Source organism: Suncus etruscus, chromosome 10 (assembly GCF_024139225.1).
Source record: "Suncus etruscus isolate mSunEtr1 chromosome 10, mSunEtr1.pri.cur, whole genome shotgun sequence".
NCBI lineage: Eukaryota > Metazoa > Chordata > Mammalia > Eulipotyphla > Soricidae > Suncus > Suncus etruscus.
In genome coordinates, this window is record NC_064857.1 from 100718119 (window position 1) to 100740846 (window position 22728).

The window sequence follows — 22728 nt, forward strand, 5'->3', positions numbered from 1 at the left end:
GAGTCAACATGCAAGTTAGTAACAGCTTTAATGTACTGAAATACTTGGGTAACATTTTGCTAGTTATGATGGTTATCTATACAGAATTAGGAATATTCCCTGAGTACCACTGGTATGAGCCCAAAATCCAGAAAATCAAAATAAAACAAAACCATTATGAGTCACCATTTCAAATGCATATGCCTTTGACCCAGCCATCCAATTTTAGAATTCTAAATTAGAGTTGTATGTACTGAACTCCAATAATTAAGCACAAGGATAATCTTTGCAGTTCGTTTTTAATTTCAAAAGGCTAAGAACTGGGCCCGGAGAGATAGCACAGCGGTGTTTGCCTTGCAAGCAGCCGATCCAGAACCAAAGGTGGTTGGTTCGAATCCCGGTGTCCCATATGGTCCCCCGTGCCTGCCAGAAGCTATTTCTGAGCAGACAGCCAGGAGTGACCCCTGAGCACTGCCAGGTGTGGCCCAAAAATTTAAAAAAATTAAAAAAAAAGGCTAAGAACTGGAGATAAGTCAAATGATAGCACAGAAAATGAAGTAAATCTCTGTGTTCTGGTGTGAAACATACTCCAAGTTACACAACTGAGCAAAAGCAAACAATATTGATAATCTCATGGATTTATAAGGCTAGTAGGGCTGAATTGATAGCTCAAGTGGTATGCCCAGAGCATGCCTAGAATGTATGCAGCCCTTAGTTTCATCCCTGGCACTGAATGACTTTTCAAACACTGCCAGGTATGTTCTTAATGGCCCAAACAAGATGTATATCTGAGGGATCCTAGGTGATGGAATGCCTCTCACTCATTGTCACTATGTGCCTCAAATATTACTGTGAGAAAATTGTAATTCACTTCGAACACAATAAAACATTTTTTAAAAAAAGATCATAGAAAGTACATGTAAGAGAGATGAAACATATATAACTTAAATTCATACAGGCTTGAATACTTCTTGGTGTATATATAAATAGTTATAGAAGAACACGGAAGAACAGGAATGTGTTTTTCCCTTATACATGAAAAGCAATGGCCTTAAGATAAAGGGCAGGGTTGGGGAAAAGAGGAACTTACTTTTTATTTTGTAATCTTTTGGACATGCAGTTTTTAAAAGTAAAAAAAAAAAAAAAAAAACCTAGGGCCCGGAGAGATAGCACAGCGGCGTTTGCCTTGCAAGCAGCAGATCCAGGACCAAAGGTGGTTGGTTCAAATCCCGGTGTCTCATATGGTCCCCCGTGCCTGCCAGAAGCTATTTCTGAGCAGACAGCCAGGAGTAACCCCTCAGCACTGCCAGGTGTGGCCCAAAAACAAACAAACAAACAAAAAACAAATAAAATAAAAAGAAACTCAGTATGTTTTATTTTTTTATATTTTTATTGAAGTCATGATTTAAAGGCTACATTTGTCTTAGTAGTACAATTTTTTTTTTTTTTTTGGTGTTTGGGTCACACCTGGCAGCACTCAGGGGTTATTCCTGACTCCATGCTCAGAAATCGCTCCTGGAAGGCTCAGGGGATCATATGGGATGCCAGGATTCGAACCACCGTCCTTCTGCATGTAAGGCAAACGCCCTACCTCCATGCTATCTCTCCGGCCCCTTAGTGGTACAATTTTAGACCTCTTCAGAATGTATCTACCACTTTCTCACCTAATATACCTTACCACTAATATGCCTTACCACTGACTGCCAGCTTACTTACTCTTTGCCCTTTGGTTTCAATCCACACTCACCTGCGATGACCTCAGTTCTGTGGTCACAGACTATAGATTTGTTTGCATTTAATTTTGTCTTTTTCCTTGCTCTATTTTTATATCCCACATGTGTTGATATCATCCTGTATTTTTCCCACCACCCCCTTTATCCTGTACTTTTTACATGTTGCAAATTTAATATTTATGTATCACACATTCCTAATAATTGTGTAGCTTAAGATTTCTGGGGATGTGGAAGAAACGAGGGATAATAATCCACATAAAGGTAGACTGTAAGGTAGAGTGAGGACTTCTTTGATTTAAATAATATAAATTTCTTCTCCTAGAGAAGTTCTCAGTTATTGTTTCTTCAAGTAAGAATTCTTCTTAGGCTGGAGAGATAGTGTAAGGGTTAAGCCTTACAGCTGCAAGGCTGACTGTGGTTTGATCCCTAATACTATATATAGTCTCCAGAATGCCACAAGGCTTAGTCCCTGAACACAGATCTAGGAGTTAGTCCTGAGCACTGCCAGGTATGGCCCCAAAACAAATGCAAACAAAAGGAACTCTTCCTCTTTCTCTCTTCTTCTAAAATCCCTATGATGTTGATGATGTTCCTCTTGCTGCTGCCTCATATAGCTCTTATATTATTTTCATTGTTTTTAGTTTCTTCTTCTTTTTGCTAGTCTTTTTACATGATTTCCACTACTTACTTTCAGACTTACTGACTTTAACTTTTTCCATTCTTCTGTTGAGTCCCTCTACTGTAAATTTTAGATCAGTTACATTACTGTTTTAGATCTGTGATTTTTGACCCTCTGAAAGAAAGTATGAGAAAAGACAAAATCAAAATTATAGAGCTAAAATAAACCCTTCTTATTCTGGAGATATAGTATAGGGCTTTACACATGCAGCTCATCCTGATCCAGGTTTGATTTTGGCAAATGGTTTTTCAAGCTTGCCAGGAGTTTACTCCCAGTAGAGCCAAAATTAAACCCTGTGTACCTGAGTACCTCTGGACATGGTACCAAACTCCCTATCCCAAATTATAGCGATAAATGTTATCAAATAATTTCTATGTATATTCATATTGTCTTCCTTAAAGTTCCCTTCCATTGATTTCATTTTAGTGAGTGTGATTAGAACTGTGACTTTGAGGTCTTCTTCAGGTAGCTTAAATAGCTCTGTTGTATTAGTGGTTCTTTCCAAGCTATTGTCTTAATTCATTGGTGTGGCTGAGTTCCTTCCCATTGTGTCTGGTATGCCAGAAGGGCTTCAACAAAGTCTATACTTAAGTGGACCTAGAAATCATCAGAGGTTTGGGATAGAGAGTACATGGAACACAATGTGCCAATTTCCACAGGGCCTGGGCAGTGACCAAAGTTTCACAGCTACAAGCTCTGTGCTCATAACAACTAGTGTAGTCGATGCAGGGTCAAATTTAAGATAGCACTGTGGTCTCAGTCCCACCTGGTAACAGCACATGCTCTGAAGCTGGCAGGGAGAAGAGCCTGACTGGTCCTGGGCAAGAGAACACAATAGACAGTGGTGCCCTCTGGCTAACTGGGTGCTCTTTGGGAAGAATAGGGGCCCTGCTTGCATGCTAGTACTCGTGTTTACAGGCAAGGGCCACATCTTTTGTTTGCCTGGAGGAAACAATTCTGAAATTGTCTTTTATTGTTTTAATTAATTATAAAATATAAAGTCTAAAGTCCTAGTGTCTGGAGGTGAGGCCTTTCTTGGCACAGTGCCTTCACGTCTTCTGCGGGTGGGTCTGGAGAAGGGTAGTAGTGGCGAAATAACTTCACAGGCAGTCAGTTAAAGTTTTAGGAGTCAGCAGCTTTATTTCAAGGCTCTAACTGCCATTTGTATTTCCTTGCATGGCTTCTATGCTAAGCCTTTTCTAAGCAGCCACTTCTCTGCTTCTTCTCTGGCTCTCTTTGCCTCTGTCTCCCTTTCAACTGCTCTCCATGCCTCCTTGCTTCTTTGTTCCAAACCGAAGACCCCTCCCAGGTGTAGGTGAGTCTGACCATCCAAGTGAGATTAATTTAGGGCATTAGGGGAAAGGTACTTCACAGTCTTTCAGCCACCACTTGCCTTAACTGTTTGCTAAGGGAATGGGAGAATCAGTCTTCAGGATCTGTTTCTGTAGAGAGTGATATCCAATATGGTGCCCTCAAGTTCTGCTGCCAGAGTATTTCAAGAATTTGTTGAGAAGGCCACTGTCAGCCACACCCACACCTTTTATATCTTTTTTTTTGTGTGTGTGTGTGTGTGTGGTTTTTGTGTCATACCCGGCAGTGCTCAGGGGTTATTCCTGGCTCCATGCTCAGAAATTGCTCCTGGCAGGCACGGGGGACCATATGGGATGCCGGGATACGAACCGGTGACCTCTGCATGAAAGGCAAATGCCTTACCTCCATGCTATCTCTCCGGCCCCACACCTTTTATATCTTGTTGCTTCTTGTCTATCATTTCTGTGTTATGAGTAAAGTACACATTACTTGGCATTACTGGAATTCTGGGTGGTCAAAGAAGTGACTGTCCCACTTCAAGCCCACCAGAACAAAGTTCTAATCCTTAGAAATTGCTTCTCCCTTGCAGCTTGTTGTACCATGCAGGGTTTGTTTCCATTCAAGGCCATCTCTTTGCTTCCACTCCATCTAGATACTGTCCTTTTGTCCAGTCACAGGTTTGCAAATTTGTTCATTAAGGTTTCAGGTAAGTTCTAGTCTCTTAAGAAATGTTTTTACAACCAAGATGCCCTTCAACAGATGAATGGCTAAAGAAACTATGGTACAGCTATACCACTCCTAGGAATATACCCTAGGAACACAAAAATACAATACAAAAACCCCTTCCTTACACCTATATTCATTGCAGCACAATTTACCATAGCAAGACTCTGGAAACAACCAAGATGCCCTTCAACAGACGAATGGCTAAAGAAACTGTGGTACATATACACAATGGAATATTATGCAGCTGTCAGGAGAGATGAAGTCATGAAATTTTCCTATACATGGATGTACACGGAATCTATTATGCTGAGTGAAATAAGTCAGAGAGAGAGAGAAAAACGCAGAATGGTCTCACTCATCTATGGGTTTTAAGAAAAATGAAAGACACCCTTGTAATAATAATTTTCAGACACATAAGAGAAAAGAGCTGGAAGTTCCAGCTCACCTCAGGAAGCTCACCACAAAGAGTGATGAGTTTAGTTAGGGAAATAACTACATTTTGAACTATCCTAATAACGAGAATGTATGAAGAAAATGGAGAGCCTGTCTAGAGTACAGGCGGGGGTCGGGTGGGGAGAAGGGAGACTTGGGACATTGGTGATGGGAATGTTGCACTGGTGATGGGTGGTGTTCTTTACATGACTGAAACCCAAACACAATCATGTATGTAATTAAGGTGTTTAAATAAATTAAAAAAAAAAGAAAAAGAAACTATGGTACATATACATAATGGAATATTATGCAGCCATCAGGAGAGATGAAGTCATGAAATTTTCCTATACATGGATGGACATAGAAACTATTATGCTGAGTGAAATAAGTCAGGGGGAGAGAGAGAGACACACACAGAATAGTCTCACTCATCTATGGGTTTTAAGAAAAGTAAAAGACATTTTGTAACAATGCCCAGAGATGAGGCCTGGAAAGACAGGCTCACTATATGAAGCTCACCTCAAAAAGGGTTGAATGCAGTTAGAGAAATAGTACATTAACAACTACCATGACAATGTTAATGAGTGAGAGAAGTAGAAGTCAGTCTCTAATACAGGCAGGGGGTGGGGAAGGAGGGAGATAGGGGGCATTGGTGGTGGGAATGTTGCACTGGTGAAGGGGGTGTGTCCTTTTTTGTGATTAAAACCCAACTACAGCCATGTTTGTAATCAAATTGTTTAAATAAAGATATTATTAAAAAATAAATGACAGTATTGTAATAATGCCCATAGATGAGGACTGGAAGGACTGGCTCATGATATGAAGAGTGCAGTTAGAGAATAACTACACTAACAACTACCATGACAATATTAATAAATGAGAGTAGAATGCCTGTCTTAAATACAGGCAGGGAGTGGGGGAGGAGAGAGGTGGAGGCAATGGTGTTGGGAATGTTTCACTGGTAAAGGGAAAATGTTTTTTTTTATTATTAAAACCCAACTACAAACATGTTTGTAATCATCGTGCTTAAATAAAGATATTATTGAAAAATGTTTTTAAGTTAAGGGTGTGGGTTCATCTTGGAGTTCATTCTATTTAGTGCAAATAACCCCCCTAAATTTCTAATATATTTATTAGGGGGAAAGGTGATTATAAATAGACCCAAGAGTTCAAAACGTGCACTGTTTAAGGGTTAACTGTATTATAAACAGTTAATGGTTGGCTATCTCCCATCAGAATTAACACAAAGAGACATAAATTTGAGTAGAGAAAATCAGGGCACAAAGACCCAAAATAGCAGAGCACAAAATCACTAGTGAAATCCAACTTAATGGATTTTTGTTTTTTGAGCCTTGGCTTAATAACCTGATTAATTAACCCTCTGACCTGGTAGGTCTACAGAATCCCACTTTACACTTGGCTTTGTATACATATAGCATGTTTTACCAGAAGAAGCACACTGGTCTGATTAAAGATTTTCTTTTTAGGAAGTTTTCTTTCCCTGATAATGAGGAGCATTGTGCTTCTCATTTTACTTGTGCCCTGAACTGCAGTTGTGGTCCCACTCTCGGTCTACTTCCCCAGACTGAGAAGCAGGACTGAGAATTTAACCTCTAGCTCTTTTCAGGGCACTAGGCCTTGACTTAAGTGTTTAGAGCATCCTGCCCACTTACCTACCAAGAATTCACACACTTGGTTTTATAGTGAAGAGATCAATTTAGAGAGGAAAAGCAAGCCCCCTAGATCACCTGGACTGTACAATTTTATTCTTTGACATATGTCACACTCTACTCATCATGGTTAAGGCAGCACTCCAGAGCCTGTGCAGACACACGGTAGTAAACATGTGCAAGCTGTGGGTGAAGGCATCAAATACCTCATACTGCGCCTGTGCTGGGGAGGCTGCACTGATGTTTCAGCCCCTAGAGAAACATCAGCTTCTGGGCAGACTTTGGTGAGTTTAGGAAAATGAGGGGCTGACTAGTCTAGCTCCAGAGATAGGGTCTCCATGCCCACCCTCAGTCAGCAGCACCTGACTTCCAGCACCCCATCCCTGTCTCTGCATGCAGTACAGACTAATCTCTGGCTTCCCTGCACCTCCTCCCAGCAGTGGTAGTCCCACTTTCTTCAGTCTAACAAGGCTCATTGCTCTGTACTGTACCCACTGTAACAAGAGCCCAGGGTGTCCCGGTCTTCTTGGAGCCTTGACAAATCTTTGCTTAGATAATCCCTGGAGAAAGGAAGGTGCCCTAACCTTTCTTCTGAGCCTTTAAAGGGGTTCTCTCCCATCATCTTTGCCACTCCTCCTTTCCTAAACAAAAGCGAGACACTTTAATTAATGGGGGTATTTTTTTTTTAATATTTGCTCGATTTAGTCTAAAGTCCTTGGGGATGTAGACTATGTGAATTAAGTCAGAGCAGCTTGAAAGGAGACTGTTTGGGCCGTTTCTTTTCTCTCTTTTTAATTGGTAGCCCGCAATCTGGAACAAGGTGAATCTAATTTCATTCTGCTGAGATAGGAAGAAAGTTTTATTTTTATTATCCTTCAAGAGTATCTAGCAAATTGGCAGGGTTGGGTTTTTTTTTTTTAACTTTCTATTACAGTAAAAAGCAGCAAAGCCCCAATTTCTTTTAGTTCCAGAGGAATGATGGTTTGGGAGGGTGAGTTAAGATATCACCCCTTTACCTGGCCTTGCTCCAGAACTCAGGTGCTGGAACCCTTTGGTTCCACCCCCATAGGCTGACTCTTCTGTCTCCAGCCCATTCCCAGCCAGCCCTCAGCTTGCGCCCTCTTAACCTCTGCCCTCAGTCTGGCATCCGCTGCACCCCAGTATTTCCTTGACATTGGGACATGGTATTTACTTTCAAGTCGTCTTTCAAGCTTCATCTCCTCTTTGGAGTTTCCCCAGACAACACAAATTCATGACAACTTGCTTTTTGCGATGGACCCACACTCCAGCACTGTGAGGCCCAGTTCTCCAGGTGTGATCACTGCAGGCTAGGCATCAAACTTCAGGGGTTCAGAGCCACAGTGTGGGCAGGCTACCCTGATAAGAGTATTATGTATCCTCAGTGCTCTTATGCTGGCTAATTTAAAAGCAACTAGATACAGGTTGAGTAGAAGTCAACTTAAGAAGATGAATCAAAAAATTGAATATATTGTGTCCCCTTTGACTCACTAATTATGCTTCTGAGGTTAGGTCTATATTCTCAAGAGGGAAAATGGCTGTATGAAGAAATGCTCATTAAATGTATTTATTACTCCTAAAAACTGGAAATAATCCAAAAGTACAACAGGAAAATGGATATATTGTAATGCAGCTCTACCATGGACTATTCTGCAGCCATTAAAATATTATATAATAATTTTTAATGACAGGGAAAGTTATCCAGGTTATAATGTTAAATTTTTTTAAAAAGATTTAAAATTAATGTCCAGTTTTACTGCTGACCATCTAGCTCCCATTTAGAAGTGTTCAGAAAGGAAAAAGACAAGTCATAAAATTATAAAGGCAAATGAGTAGGGCACTTGCTTTGCACTGTGCCAACCTGGGTTCAATCCACAGCGTCCCATATGGTTCCCCAAGCACTCCAGAAAAGATTCCTGAGTGCAAAGCTAGGAGTAAGCCCTGAGCACTACCAACTAGGCCCAAAAAAAGTAATAAACAAAAAAAAAAGTTATTTCTTTTCATATTTTAGATGGAGAAAAAATATTCAATGTAAGTGAGCAAAATCAAGAAAACATTATCCAGCTGCTGCCACACACATGTAACCATATTTAACATTTTGTTGGACACTTCTTTTGTTAATGTATATAAGCACATATGTGTGGAGTGGGTTGTGTGTGGTACATATATTCACAATTATTCTTTTGTTTGGGACAACACGTGAAAGCACTCGGGTTACTCCCAGTTCTCTGCTTGGGAATTCCTCCTGTCAGTGCTCAGGGAACTGAGCTAGGAATCAAGCCTGGGTCTTTCACATGTAAAGCATGTTCTCATTTTATTAAGCTAATTTACTGATTACACACTTGATCTTTCTTCGAGTCATTAGAATGGTTTGAGACAAAAATATACATCTCAATTAATAAAAGCCTAAAATTATTTTTCTCTTTTCTACTAATAGAAAAAATTAGGAATAACTTCTCCTGTCTCACCCATATTGTTGCTTTTTTTGTTTGTTTTTTGTTTTTGGGTCATACCTGGCAGCACTCAGAGGTTACTCCTGGCTCTATGCTTAGAAATCGCTCCTGGCAGGCTCGGGGGACCATATGGGATGCCGGGATTCGAACCACCAACCTTCTGCATGCGAGGCAAATGCCTTACCTCCAAGCTATCTCTCTGGCCCCATATTGTTGCATCTTAATTCTTTCTATTCTATAAATTTCACAAATCCTGGCTATAATAGTACAATTCCCTTCATATTTAGACTTCATTTGATCTTTATTCTTTTCTACATCTCAGACCATCTGTGATGGTTTTCTTATGTAAAAAGCATGCTAGTAGGGACCAGCGCAGTGGCACGGAGTGGCAAGGCATCTATCTGCCTTGCCTGTGCTAGCCTAGGGTGGACCGCGGTTCTATCCCCTAGTGTCCCATATGGTCCCCTAAGCCAGAAGTGATTTCTGAGCGCAAAGCCAGGAGTATCTCCTGAGCATCACTGGGTGTGTCCAAAACGAACAAACAAAAACATGCTAATATTTATTATATAGTCTGCTCATGACAAACTCATCTCTTCACCAAAAAACTATTTATTATTCTTTTTAATTTTATTTTATTTGAGCCACACTGTGTGGTGCTCAGGGGCTACATTTGGTTGGTGTTTGTGGTACCACATGATGTGAGAGATGGAGTCCAGGGATTCCTGCTTGTAAGCATGTGTTCAATATTTTCAGTGAATAAAGGATTCTAAGTTGTCAGTGATTTCTTGTCTATTTTTTGAAGTTTTGTATTGGGGGTAGGCCACACCCAGTGATGATCAGGGGTTACTCCTGGCTATACACTCAGAACTAGCTCCTGGCTTGGAGGGACCATATGGGACGTTGGGGGATCGAACCATGGTCCGCCCTATGCTAACGCATGCAATGCAGACACCTTATGGCTTGCACCACTGAAGGTGTTTTGAATTGTTTATTTTTTTCTTTCAAGTTCCTATATTTGGTTTTCTTTAATTAGTCCTTCTCAGAATTGATTGTTAAATCTATGCCTTGATATCTTTCTTTTATTTTGTTTTCTTTTTTTTGTTGTTGTTGTTGTTGTTTGTTTCGATGTTTGGATCATACCAGGTGGCGCTCAGGGGTTACTCCTGGCTCTGCACTCAGAAATTGCTCCTGACAGGCTCGGGGGACAATATGGGATGCCAGGAATTGAACCAGGTTCCATCCTATGTTGGCCGCGTGCAAGACAAATGCCCTACAGCTGTGCTATTGCTCCGGCCCATCTTTCTTCCATTTTTGACAATTTACTGTTCTTCAAATATTTCTTCAGCCCAATTTCTCTCTCTTTATGTTATGGATTCTAATTACATATTATATTAGACCTTCTCACAAAATATTAATGTCTCTTATTCCCTGCTTTCTCTTTTTTATCATTCAAAATATTATTTTTTGTTTGTTTTGGAGTTATATCCTAAAACAGGGATTACTTCTGGCTCTGTTTTCAAGGATCAATTTTGGTGAGTTCAGAAAATGATATAAGGTCAGTCACTTGAAGGCAGACACCCTACATTCTGTGCTATCTCTTCAACACCTTATTTAAAATATCAAATATTTTTCTGTTATTCAATTAATCAATTCTATATTTGAATATAAACCCACAAAATGAGTTGTTCATTTTAATTGTTCAATTCTCAACTCTACAGTTTTCACTTGATGTGAAACATTCTTTTTGACCCTTTTCCTTCCTTTTGTTGATATTTGAGTCATGCATTTTGGGTCACAGTCTTCTCAAAGAATGAACACTTGATGGTGTGCTGGCAGTTTAATGGCAGTGCCCAAGGCATTTCACTGGGGAAGGATCCAGAAATTAAGCTCTTTTATTACCCCCATTTGAAACATTATTTAAACACCATGATGTACAAAGTTGTTCATAATACAATCATTTCAGGTATTCAATATTTCACCAGTCCTACTACCAATGTTACCTTCCCTCCATCAATGTCCCAAACTATCCACTCACACCCCCAACCTTTCTCCTTAGCAGGCACAAAATAATTTGCTTTATATTGCTTTTTCCAACATATATCTCATAATGGTGCTACCGAAGTTGTCCAAGGATTTGCTGAGCTATTACAAGGTAGTTCAGCCTTTTGTGGTACTGTTTTCACTAATGAGCTTAGTGGGCTTCTACACAACGTTCTCATCTAATTTTCTGTGTTCCTATGGGACTGTCAGTGCTGTGAACTTTGGGGATGTTGCATGGCTGCATATGTGACCATGTGCTCTCATAGCTCTATCACTAGAATGATTAAGTACATGGCATCTCAGGCCTACCTGATTCAGTGTGGTGGTGATTCCTGTCTGACATCAGTTGTGGAGCCACAAAGATAAAACTCTTTGTGTGTGTGTGTGTGTGTGTGTGTGTGTATGTGTGTGTGTGTGTCTCCGTAGAGACTGTCAAAAATTGCCAATGCCGACTGTATTTCAAGTCGTCACGGCGGGGTATTGGGAAAAGTTTTTAATTAGCAATAATCGCGCCTCGGATAAACCTCATTGGCTACGATACTGCCACTGCGCAAAGCTAAGATTAAACTCTTGGTGTTGCATTGCCACTGAGCCATTTCCAGTCCTTCCATATGACTTTTATCCATTAAAATTCACTTTTATCTTACATCTGAAATTATAAAATATAATCTTTCATTATGATAACATCGATTTATGTCACTGAAATATTTCATAAATACCTGTTCACATTTTCAAAAGTTCTCATTAGACTTATACCCAAGCACAATATCTAACCACCACTGTTTACTGAATCTCCTCGACCTTTTGTGGTCCCTATGTACTATTCCTCTGATAACCTCAATTCTGTGGTTCAAATTCTAGAGTTAGTCTAAAATTGGTTATATCTGTTTTCTTATTTGATTTCTTTATAATGAGACATTGTTTATTTTTATGTATTTCACCTTAGCATAACATGCTTTAGCTCTACCCATTTTGTCATAAATAGAAAGATTTCATCTTTTCTTCTGTCCTGTAGAGTTCCATAGTGTGGACCACAACATCTTTATCTGCTCATCTATTATTGTGGACTTATATTCTTTGCAAACCTTGTCTACTGTAAATAGTGCCACAATGCATGTAGAAATGCATCAATTCAAATTGGTGTCTTTTATGTTCTTGGATAGATATCTAGGATTTTTTTTCTCCACATATTCACCAACACTTGTTTGTTTCTAGTCTTTGTGATAGAGGCCATTATTTTAGGTATGAGGTAATATTTTATCTTAGCTTTATCTGTATTTATAGGTAATTTGTTACATTTTATCACATGCCTGTTTGTATTTTTTGAAAAGTGTTTATTAAACTCTTCTGATTTTTTTTTGAAGAAGTAATTTGGGGGAGGTATTATTATTGATTTTTTGGTTTTGGGGGAGCAGTGATGCTCAGGGGGCTATACACTCAAAAATCCCTCCTAGCTTGGGGGACCATATGGGACACTGGGGATCGAACCAAGTCCGTCCTGGATCTGCCGTGTGCAAGGCAAACTCCCTACCGCTGTGCTCTGGACCCGGCCCCTATTGTTGAATTTTTCTGAGCTCATTATATACCATGGAAATCTGTCCTTTGTTAGACTTATGATGTTAATATTTTCTCCCATTCAGTAGGAAGAACTTTCATTTTAGTTTTTCTGAGAGTTCTTTCAATGTATAGAAATATAAGGTCTGCTCCAGTTGTTTATATGTGGTTTTGTTTCTTTTGTTGTTCATCTCAAGACCCAAAGGTATCAAAGCAGCCAATATCATGAAGTGTTTTATCTCTGATTCCCTCTATGTAATTTATAATATCAGTTCTTATACCCACATTTTAATTATGTTTGTGTCTAATGTGAGATCATGTTCAAGTATTTTTTCTTTTATCTATTAAATTTACCCAGAACCTTTGTTGAAAAGATTTTCCTTTCTCTGGTGTGCTTAGCTCCTTTATCATAAACTACCCATATATATGTGCCTTTAATTTCTTGTCTGACTTTTATTCCACTGACCCTTTGGATTTTTGTTGTTATTGTTGTTGTTGTTGTTCCATTATCAGACTATTTTAATACCATAGTTTTGCAGAATAGTATGAAGTCAGAAACATGTTTCTACTTTTATTTTTTCTTCTGGTTATCTGTTATTTGGGGTTTTGTGGTTCTATAGAAATTCCAGCAATGTTTCTCATTTTCTTTGACTTAGATATAATATCTTGGAACTTTGTTAGTTACTTCATTAAAATTATAAACCACCTTAAAAATGATGCTCATTTCAACAATGTGAGTTCTTCCAATTAAATGAGCACAAAATATCTCAATTTTTTGTTAACCTTCTATCTACTTTTTGTTTGTTTTGGGGACTACACCCTGGCTCTCTGGAATTAATCCTGGCTCTGCTCTCAGAAATTACTACTGGCAGTCTTGGGGACCATACGGGATATCAGGGAATAAACCCAGGTTGGCCATGATTAAGGCAAATACCTACTGTGCTGTTGTTCCAGCCCAAGTATTTTAATAATGTTTATCCTTTTTATTTCTCAACTATTTCACCTCCTTTGATAAGTTTATTGTCAACTACATAATTCTTTGGGAAGGAATTGTAAAAATTGTCCTTTTGATATCCTCTCTTCTACTTCATTGCTTATACATAAAAATGCATTTGATCTTTAAATAAAAATTATTAAAAAATGCATTTAATTTTTGTGTATTGATTATATCATCTATTACTTCTTAAATAGACTATCTGTTGTTTATAGTCTGGTAGTTTTTAAATAAAGGCCCTAGAATTTTCAATATCTCATCTAAATATCGTGCATTTTTCTTCTCTTCTAATTTCAATTCCTTTTTTTTTTTTTTCTTTTCTTGCCTAATTGCTCTAGCAAAGACTTCCAAAACTATGTTGAAAATGGAGAGGAGTCCATAAATTCTCATCTTACATCTAACCATGGAGGAAAAGCTTTTGGTCTCTCACCCTTAGGTATAATGCTCACTATGAGTTTGTGGTGATGGCCTTCATTACTTATAGGAATGTTCCTTTTATGCCCTGTATTTATTTTTTTTATAAGTGTATGTTGAATATTTTCAAAGGTTTTCTCCATGTCTATTGGTATAACCATGTGGGTTTTATTTTAATTTTTGTTGCTATATTGCATTTATTGGTTTACATATGTTGAACATCCTTGCATTCTTGGAATAAATCCCGTTTGTTCAGAATGTATATTTCTTCTTAAATACTGCTAAATTTTCTTTGCTAAAATGTTGTCAGGTATGCTGTGGGTTTTTTCCTTTGTTTTTATTTATTTATTTTTAGCTACACCTGATAGTTCTCAGGGGAAACTCTCAACTCTTAAATATTTCTCTGAAAAATGGTTGGGAACCCTATGGTGCCAAGGATTGAACCTGGATCTTCTGCATAAATGCATGCATTCCAATTTGAGCTATCTCCCTGGCCCTTTCCAGAAACTGGCATTGTTGTATCAGAGACTGGTCTAAAGTTTTCTTATTATTTGTTTCGGTATCAGAACAATGCTGAAATGTGCTTTCTCTGTGCCTCCATTCTTCTGTAAATGAATTAACTTACTTTATTTTCTTTAGGGGTTACTTTATTAAACAAGATTAAGCTAAATTGAGGTTAGACACATAGTACATGAGGTTGAGCATTTGCCTTGCACTCATGGGACCTGGATTTTATCTCCAACACCCATACAATCCCCCAAGCCTACCAGGAGTTATTCTTGTGAGGAGTGAGCCCTGAACACCACCAGGTGTTCCCCCTTTTCTTGATGCTTATTTTGTGTTCCAATGAGAATGTCTCATGTCAGAGAGGATTACTTTAATTTATTTGCTAATCCCTTCATTGCTTAGGTTCCTTGTTAGTGTTTACTCTTGGTTCGCATTATGTGTTTTCCTCTTGTGTTCCTAGCTAATTTTGTTTCAGTACCTAAAATTTAAAAATAATTTTTTTAAACACCATGGTTACAAGGTCGTTCATATTACAGTTTTTTTCCACAGATAAAGTTGTTTGTGATTGAGTTACAGTCATACAATGTACAGTAACCTTCATCACTGCACATTTCCCACCACCAAAGTCTACAGTTTCCCTCTCACTCTCCCTGATGACCTCTTTCCTCCACCCTCCCTACTCTTCCTGTTTCTGGGGACCTGCAGTTTACCTCTCTCTCTCTCTCTCTCTCTCTCTCTCTCTCTCTCTCTCTCTCTCTCTCTCTCTCTCTCTCTCTCTCGCTCTCGCTCTCTCTCTCTCTCTCTCCCCCTCTCTCTCTCTCTCTCTCTCCCTCTCTCTCTCGCTCCCTCTCTGTCCCCCTCTCTCTTTCTGTCTCTCTCCCTCTCTGTCTCTTTGTCCTTCTCAGTCTCTCTCTCTCTTGACTGAGTACCTAAAATTTAACAACAAAATTAATTTTTACCTTTTGATGTTCAGGATGATGCTATCGGTCTTTCAGAAATAATATATCTTTGCTTTTGCATGAGTATTTGGCCCTTTAAGAGTTGATTTACTTCGGGCACCTTGACTTTCAAGAAATAGATATTTAGGGTTATTACCCAAATTATTCTAATATGGGAAGCCATAGACTTTAATTTTTGTCTTTTTGTGGTATAAAACCACTTAAGATCTGCAGCTTCCTAACCTCTCAACTACCTTTTCTCTATTTGACAGAAACAACCCTAAACACCACTAGATTTCTATTGTTGCAGGCAATATAGTCTTATCTAATCATGTTTTCTTGTCTTTGAGATCTGATGCTTTCCGATAATTTTGCTGTTGTTTTTGGGCCACAGCTGACAATGCTCAGGGGTTACTCCTGGCTTTGCATTTAGGAATCACTCTTAGTAGTGCTCAGGGATGGATAAGGCAAACACCCTATATACTATATTGCCTCTCTGGCCTCTCGAACAAATATTTTTTAATGATTTGTATCCCTTTTATGACTGTTCTCAAATGATCCAAATTTTTTACTCTGCCACTTTTTTTTGTTGTTATTTTTGGGGGGCCACACCCGTTTGACGCTCAGGGGTTACTCCTGGCTATGCGCTCAGAAATCGCCCCTGGCTTGGGGAACCATATGGGACACCGGGGGATCCAACCGCGGTCCGTCCTTCGCTAGCGCTTGCAAGGCGCTTACCTCTAACGCCTCCTTCCCGGCCCCTACTCTGCCACTTCTAAATGCAGAAATCTGTCTTCTATGATTAAAAGCTTTTAAATGGTTCTTAAAATTTTAATCTTTTCATTGGAATAATTGGTTGCTGTTTTTTGTTTGTTTGTTTTTTGGTTTTGGTTTTTGAGCCACGCCTGGTGACACTCAGGGGTTACTCCTGGCTATGCGTTCAGAAATTGCTCCTGGCTTGGGAAACCATATTGGACACAGGAGATCGAACTGAGGTTCATCCTGGGTCAGCCGCATGTAAAGCAAGTGCCCTATCACTCCAGCACTATTTCTTATTATGATCATGAAATTGGAAATTCTTTATTCCTTAGCTGTTCAAAAGAATGATTAACAAAAACTACAGAAAAGAATTTTGACCTAGGATGATTTTAGTGGTGGAAAACCATTCAGAGATCTGGTCTTCTAGGGGCTGGAGAGATAGCATGGAGGTAGGGCCTTTGCTTTGCATGCAGAAGGACGGTGGTTCGAATCCCAGAATCCCGTATGGTCCCCCAAGCCTGCCAGGAGCAATTTCTGAGCGTAAAGCCAGGAGTAACCCCTGATCGCCACTGGGTGTGACCCAAAAATCAAATAAATGAATAAATAAATAACAAAAAATATATATGGTCTTCTGGTCTTTTCCTCACTCCACTAATAAGAAACTCAAAGAGATTGTAGGTTGATACTTCCTGAGTATCATCCACACCTTTTTGTCCTCTTTGAGGTCTGATTCTAGCCAAGGGGTAAAAGTTAATAGTAAGTCAGGGAGGAATCCCAGCTCAGGTATAGTGTGACTCTGGAAGATGAAGAGACAATTCAAAATTCTGCACACAAATTCCCTGGAACACAGAAATGAAACTTGTGCAGGAGAATGTTTTACTTTCCTTAGCTCTTGCCTCTCACTAGTATGTGGGGAGAACTGTAGTTACTGGCTCTGTTTGTGTCAGTGACTCACAGTTTTATTGCTAGTGCTGAATTTCTTAGCTATCAGTAAAAGGTTCTACTATTTCTTTTTCAAAGGTCAAGTCTATCACAGCTATTATTTTCCTGTTTGAGCTAATCTCAGGAATAGCTTTAGGAAGGGGAGGATAAGATGAGGTAAAATTCTATAACAGTTCTTCCCTCTCCAGAACTCCTGAAGAGCAGATGTAGGAAGGGTCAGGGCTGCAGTGGCCAGAGACCTCCAGGCTTTTCTCAGGGGGATGGGACTTCATGAACTTGGGCTTCTTCAAAGGCACAAGAAGTGATGGGTTTCAGTGCCTAGAAAGTCCATGTAGATTAGTGATTAGACCCTTTAAGAAAACTAGGAGCTTCTGGCTGGAAGCTTCCTAGAGCTTCTGGCGAAGGCTGTTTTAGTCCTATAACATCCTCTATTAGGGCAATATGGGGAGCCTTATCTCTTCACATGGCTCATCAAAACTTTACTAACACTACTACCCCACAGTAAATGTTGAGGATGTCATTTTCCTCTCTAATCCAGTATCCAAACCCAGGCCAGCTAACTTTGGCCATTTATTTCAAACAGAGAATTTCTGAAATACAGTAATAGGATGTGATGAGCAAATTTGATACAATACTTCATAATTTCTGTGTTGGGTTTTTGTGGGGAGGAAACAATCCATGTAATATGAAAATGGAATCTTAGACAAAGAAATATAAGTAAAGGGGCCGGAAAGATACCTAGTATAGCAGGTAGGGCATTTGCATTGCATGCGGCTGAATAGGATTTGAACCCCAGAATCCCATGACCCTACCAGGAGTAACCTCTGTGGGCACAGCATAAGCATTGCTGGGTGTGGCTCCAAAACAACAACAACAAAAGAAATATAAGTAAATGATGAAAACATAAATGTGTATTTATGCATTATATATGTATCATTAAGAAGGGGTCCTTAAACTGTGGCCGCATGCCACATGTAGCTCACCGAGGACATTTATCCAACCCACTGGGTGTTTTTGCTATCATTGCCTGTCCTGCTTAGCAGCCTGGGCCCACAGCACACATGTGTGTAATGTGCTCCATACTCTCCGACTCCTTTCCTTCTCTCTCCTCTCAGTCTCAAGCAAGGATCTTCAAGCTACAACCCGTGGGCCACTATTGTTTATAGTTGTTTTTATTTTTTTAACTATAGCCCGGCCCTCCAACAGTCTGAGGGACAGTGAACTGGCCCCCTGTTTAAAAAGCTTGAGAACTCCTGCCACAAGGACATTACTACATACTCTGGTGTGTCTTCTCTAGAACAAGCAAGTTGTGCACCTCAGCCTGAATTCACTCTTACCTTCCTAAACCTCAAACTTTGCAAACCATCTCCTGCACCTCATGTGAGCCTGCCCTCCCGCCTTTCTGCAACTTCACCCCATACCATCCAATGCTATAGTCTAAGTACAAACATGCCTCAAAGCCAAGAACACCTGGGTATGGAGCCAACCCTCTCAATTGAGAAGAAACCATATCTCAGAAGCCCTACCTAGCTGTAGCCCATGTTGGTCAAGGGCCAAGGGTGATAGTTATGCCACCTCCATCCATAACACCACCAGCAGCACCCCCTCTTTTGTTCCAAAAGACAATGAGGGCTTGAGGGTGGTTTGTGACCCAGGACTAAGAGTTAAGGTTGGCACAGGGGGGTTCCACCCTAACTGCTGGCCGAATACCTGTGCCCTCCTTTCTATCTGGCAGTTTCTGATACTACATCTCAGTCAGATAATTCTGACCTAGAATTAGCTGGGAGGCTATGCAGGACCCACCCCCATCTAATAAGGGTCCCTAGGGCTCTTTGCAGCATAAAGCTTCCCAGGTGGCCTCAGGAAGGGGCAGAGTTCAGACTTTCTTCTCTGCCTCTGCAGCAAGGACTGTCCATTAACAGTGGCTGAAAAACCTAGAGGCCTGGGCCTTGTCCTTCCAGTCTTCATCCCCACCAGCAGGCCTCAGTCAGTCCACAAACAGGAGGAAAAGCCCAGTTCTCCATCTCTCTCCCTTCCTGCTCAGTTCCATCACTGGCTCCTGAGGGCTTTTGGAAGGCGCCCGCTGGGAGCTGGCCTGTCCAATGCACGGGCTCCCTTCCCTGATGGCACTTCTGAGCTGCCCCTTGCCGGAGATAATCTGTGGCTTTAATATCTCTGTCAAGAAGGTGGGCAGTAAAGATAAAAGGTGCTCCAGGGAAAGAATAGGGCTGGAAATTCCAGAAGGCAGGTGGCTAAGGCCAGACAGTTTGTTTACTCAGCAGCAAAGGCACAGAGGGGCCCCTATTTGGGGGCCAAAACTTCCCCTCCCTCACCCAAATCTGCAGTTCTAAATCTTACATGATGAGCGTTCTCTGGGTGCTAAGTGGCTTTAAGGGTTGTGCTCAGGCATGCCAGCGAGTCCTGTCTGCAAGCTGATTCACTCAGGACAGGCTACCTCCCCTTGCCCTGGCAGTTCACCTTTTGGCTGTTTCTCTGCTGATTAGCGTTTCTTCCAGGAGCTGACAAGCCAGAGGGAGGAGGTGAACCTCAACTGAGCAATGTTTCCAAGGGTGAGCAGCTTGGATATGAGCCTTGCTAGACCAGCAGGTTAGTGCATTTGGCTTAAAGGCAGCTTTGAAGTTCTGTGCAGGGACTCCGTGGGACCTGGCATTTACTGAGGACTTACTACAAATGCCAGAGTATCCATGGAGGGTTTATGCAGTTTCAGAAGATGTAGAGTCAATGATCTTCCAACAAGCTTGGGAAGTGGGTACATACAGTTTGGATCTTACTTTACCGGTCTAAAGGGGTTTGGGGTGGGAAAAGTAGGGAGACCACTTTCTCAACACCAAACAAGCCTCGTCAGGCTGTTTGCTGGGACCAAGTACACTCATGGATGTCACAGTCCTGATTTTCCTCACTGTCCCATTCTCTATGTAGACTTCTGACCCAACGGGCAAGGAATAGAATCTTGGGGGTAACAAAGGGAAACAAAACAAATACATATAGATATAGATATAATATAGATATAGATATGTCTCATAGATATAGGTACAGATATAGATAGATAGAGAGATATAAATTGGGCTCTGAAGAGATGTACAGTGGGTAAGGTGCTTTTTCAGGCAATCAACCCGTGTTCAATCACAGGCTCTGCACACAGTCCCTTGAGCACTGCCAGGAGTGATCCTTGAGCACAGCCAAACCACCCTCCCTCCCAGTCCCCCAATAAAAATAAGCCACACAAGGAAACTGGCCTATAAGAGTCATCAGACCAGATCTACCCATGCAAGAACAGATGGATGAACCTCACCTTCGCCTCTGTCTTGCCCCACAATAGGGCAGGTAAACAAGTAAGTCTGGATACATTTTCCATGTCCTTGGTGCAAACCAACGCTTTTTTGAAAAGCAGGTGTGTTTTTCCCCCATTGGTGCTTTCAGAATTTTCATGCTGTAGTTCTTTAAAATTGTGCAGAGATTGGCATGTGAGCAGGCTCCGGCCGTGCTATTTGCCTGCCTGTCAAGGGCTGGCCTCTAAGCTGATCACTGCTTCCTGGCCAGATGTTCAAAGAGACCTTGGCTGGTCAGAGACTTTTAGGTAGTTGGAAATAAAGCACTAAATCAGATCAATTTGATTCTGAATCTTGAGAATATTTATACATGTAGAGGAAATCAGGTACTAGGTGAGCAGAGGCTTAAAAAGACTTAAAAGGATGTGGTTATGAAGGGAAGGACTGGGTTCCCAGATGCCTGAATTTCTGGAATATATTTATCAGACAATGAGAGCTTTGTGTCACAACAAGTGGGGTCGGGGTTGGGGAAGCAGAAGCAACCCTGGACAAAAGCTGGGCCTCTGAGCAACTATAAACTTCAGCAGCCTTGGACCTGCTCCCAGAATCAAGCTCAGATCAGTGTATATGTGATTCCTCTGCTGCTTGAAGGACTATCTGAGTCTATTTATTTTCTGCCGAAAAACAGTTCTTCAAATGGAAAACTTGTGCATGATACCAGAAACCCCTCCAAACACGAGCGGGTGATACTGAGCCTGGCTCCACTCAGAGCTGAAAGCTGAGCTGTAAATGAGAATTCTCTGAAGATTTGCTGCACTGCAGAAGTTCTGCCTTTCCCTCTGCTCCTATTTGTCCTTACCTGCTGGTCCTGGACCACTGAGGCAAGAGGGTCAGCGAAAGTGGCTATTATCTACAAAAAAAAAGAAGAAACTTGAACTAAATAAAACAGGAGCAGCCAAAACAATGTTTCCTACCTCATTGTCCAAAAGATAGCCAGAAAAAGAAGCTAAACTCAGTGATCCTTTCTGGCTCTCTTTCTTCCTATAGCATTTATTGGTAGATGTTCCAAACTGTCATGACCAAGGACGGCTGAAGTCTTAGAGCACTGCAACATCTTTCTTTTTTTTTTTTTTTTTTTGTGGTTTTTGGGTCACACCCGGCAGTGCTCAAGGGTTATTTCTGGCTCCAGGCTCAGAAATTGCTCCTGGCAGGCACGGGGGACCATATGGGGCGCCGGGATTCGAACCGATGACCTCCTGCATGAAAGGCAAACGGCTTACCTCCATGCTATCTCTCCAGCCCCCCGCACTGCAACATCTTTTTTTTGGGGGGGCCACACCCGGTGACGCTCAGGGGTTACTCCTGGCTATGCGCTCAGAAGTCGCTCCTGGCTTGGGGGACCATATGGGACACCAAGGGATCGAACCGCGGTCCGTCCAAGGCTAGCGCAGGCAAGGCAGGCACCTTACCTCTAGCGCCACCGCCCGGCCCACTGCAACATCTTGAGGCAATCATATTTAAGGAGGAAGCTCCCAAAGCAGAGTCCAGGCTACAGTCTGACAGTTTAGTGCATGTGCCTGGCAGTTTGGGGTGCCATCAGGGTCACATCTGAAGGTGCCTGGAGGTGCAGTGATGTTTGTGAGTGTGTGTTCACACACTTGTCCACATACCATGTCTGAATGGAGCTTGGACCCAGCATGCTAAAGCACTCCAGCCCTTTGAGATATCTTCTTGCTCAAGGGAATCTTCATGAAGTAGTAATAGGATGAAAATTGTGATTCTATTTTTTAAAACTAGGGGGCTGGAAATGTTCAGGGCTGTGCTCTGAACAGACTCCTGGCAGTGCTTGTGGAACATACAGAGTGCCAGGGATTGAAGCCTGGTTGGCAATGTGTAAAACAAGTATCTTCATCTCCTGGACTGTCTCTCCAGCCTTAACAGTTTGGTTATGCCACACAGTGCTATTTAGTTTCCTGCTGTGCAATTTCCAACACACTTCTCTCTGTTGTTGCTGAAACATGTGGTTGCAGTTTTGGATATATACTTTGCTACTGAAAAAAATGAGAGGACAAAGGGCCAGAGACAAAGGGCCATCTCTATACTATTATTGAGATTAATCCATTCGCCTCACATCCCACACACTCTGGCTCAAATTCCCTATACCACATATTGTCCCCCTAGGCAGCACAGAACCAGGAATAATCACCGATCACTACCAGGTGTGTGGCACCCAAATGAACAAACAGAAAGACAGAGCACAGATTTTGTCCTGAAATTAGAAGATCCCTT

At 41.1% G+C, this 22728-nt stretch overlaps 1 non-coding gene across 1 annotated transcript; it reads right to left on the bottom strand.

The window, feature by feature from the left end:
• Positions 1 to 11458: 11458 nt before the first annotated feature.
• On the bottom strand, positions 11459 to 11599 carry LOC126021386 (U4 spliceosomal RNA). The gene has a single exon (XR_007499909.1). It is a non-coding gene; the product is annotated as a U4 spliceosomal RNA (small nuclear RNA).
• Between the last annotated feature and the right edge of the window lie 11129 nt (positions 11600 to 22728).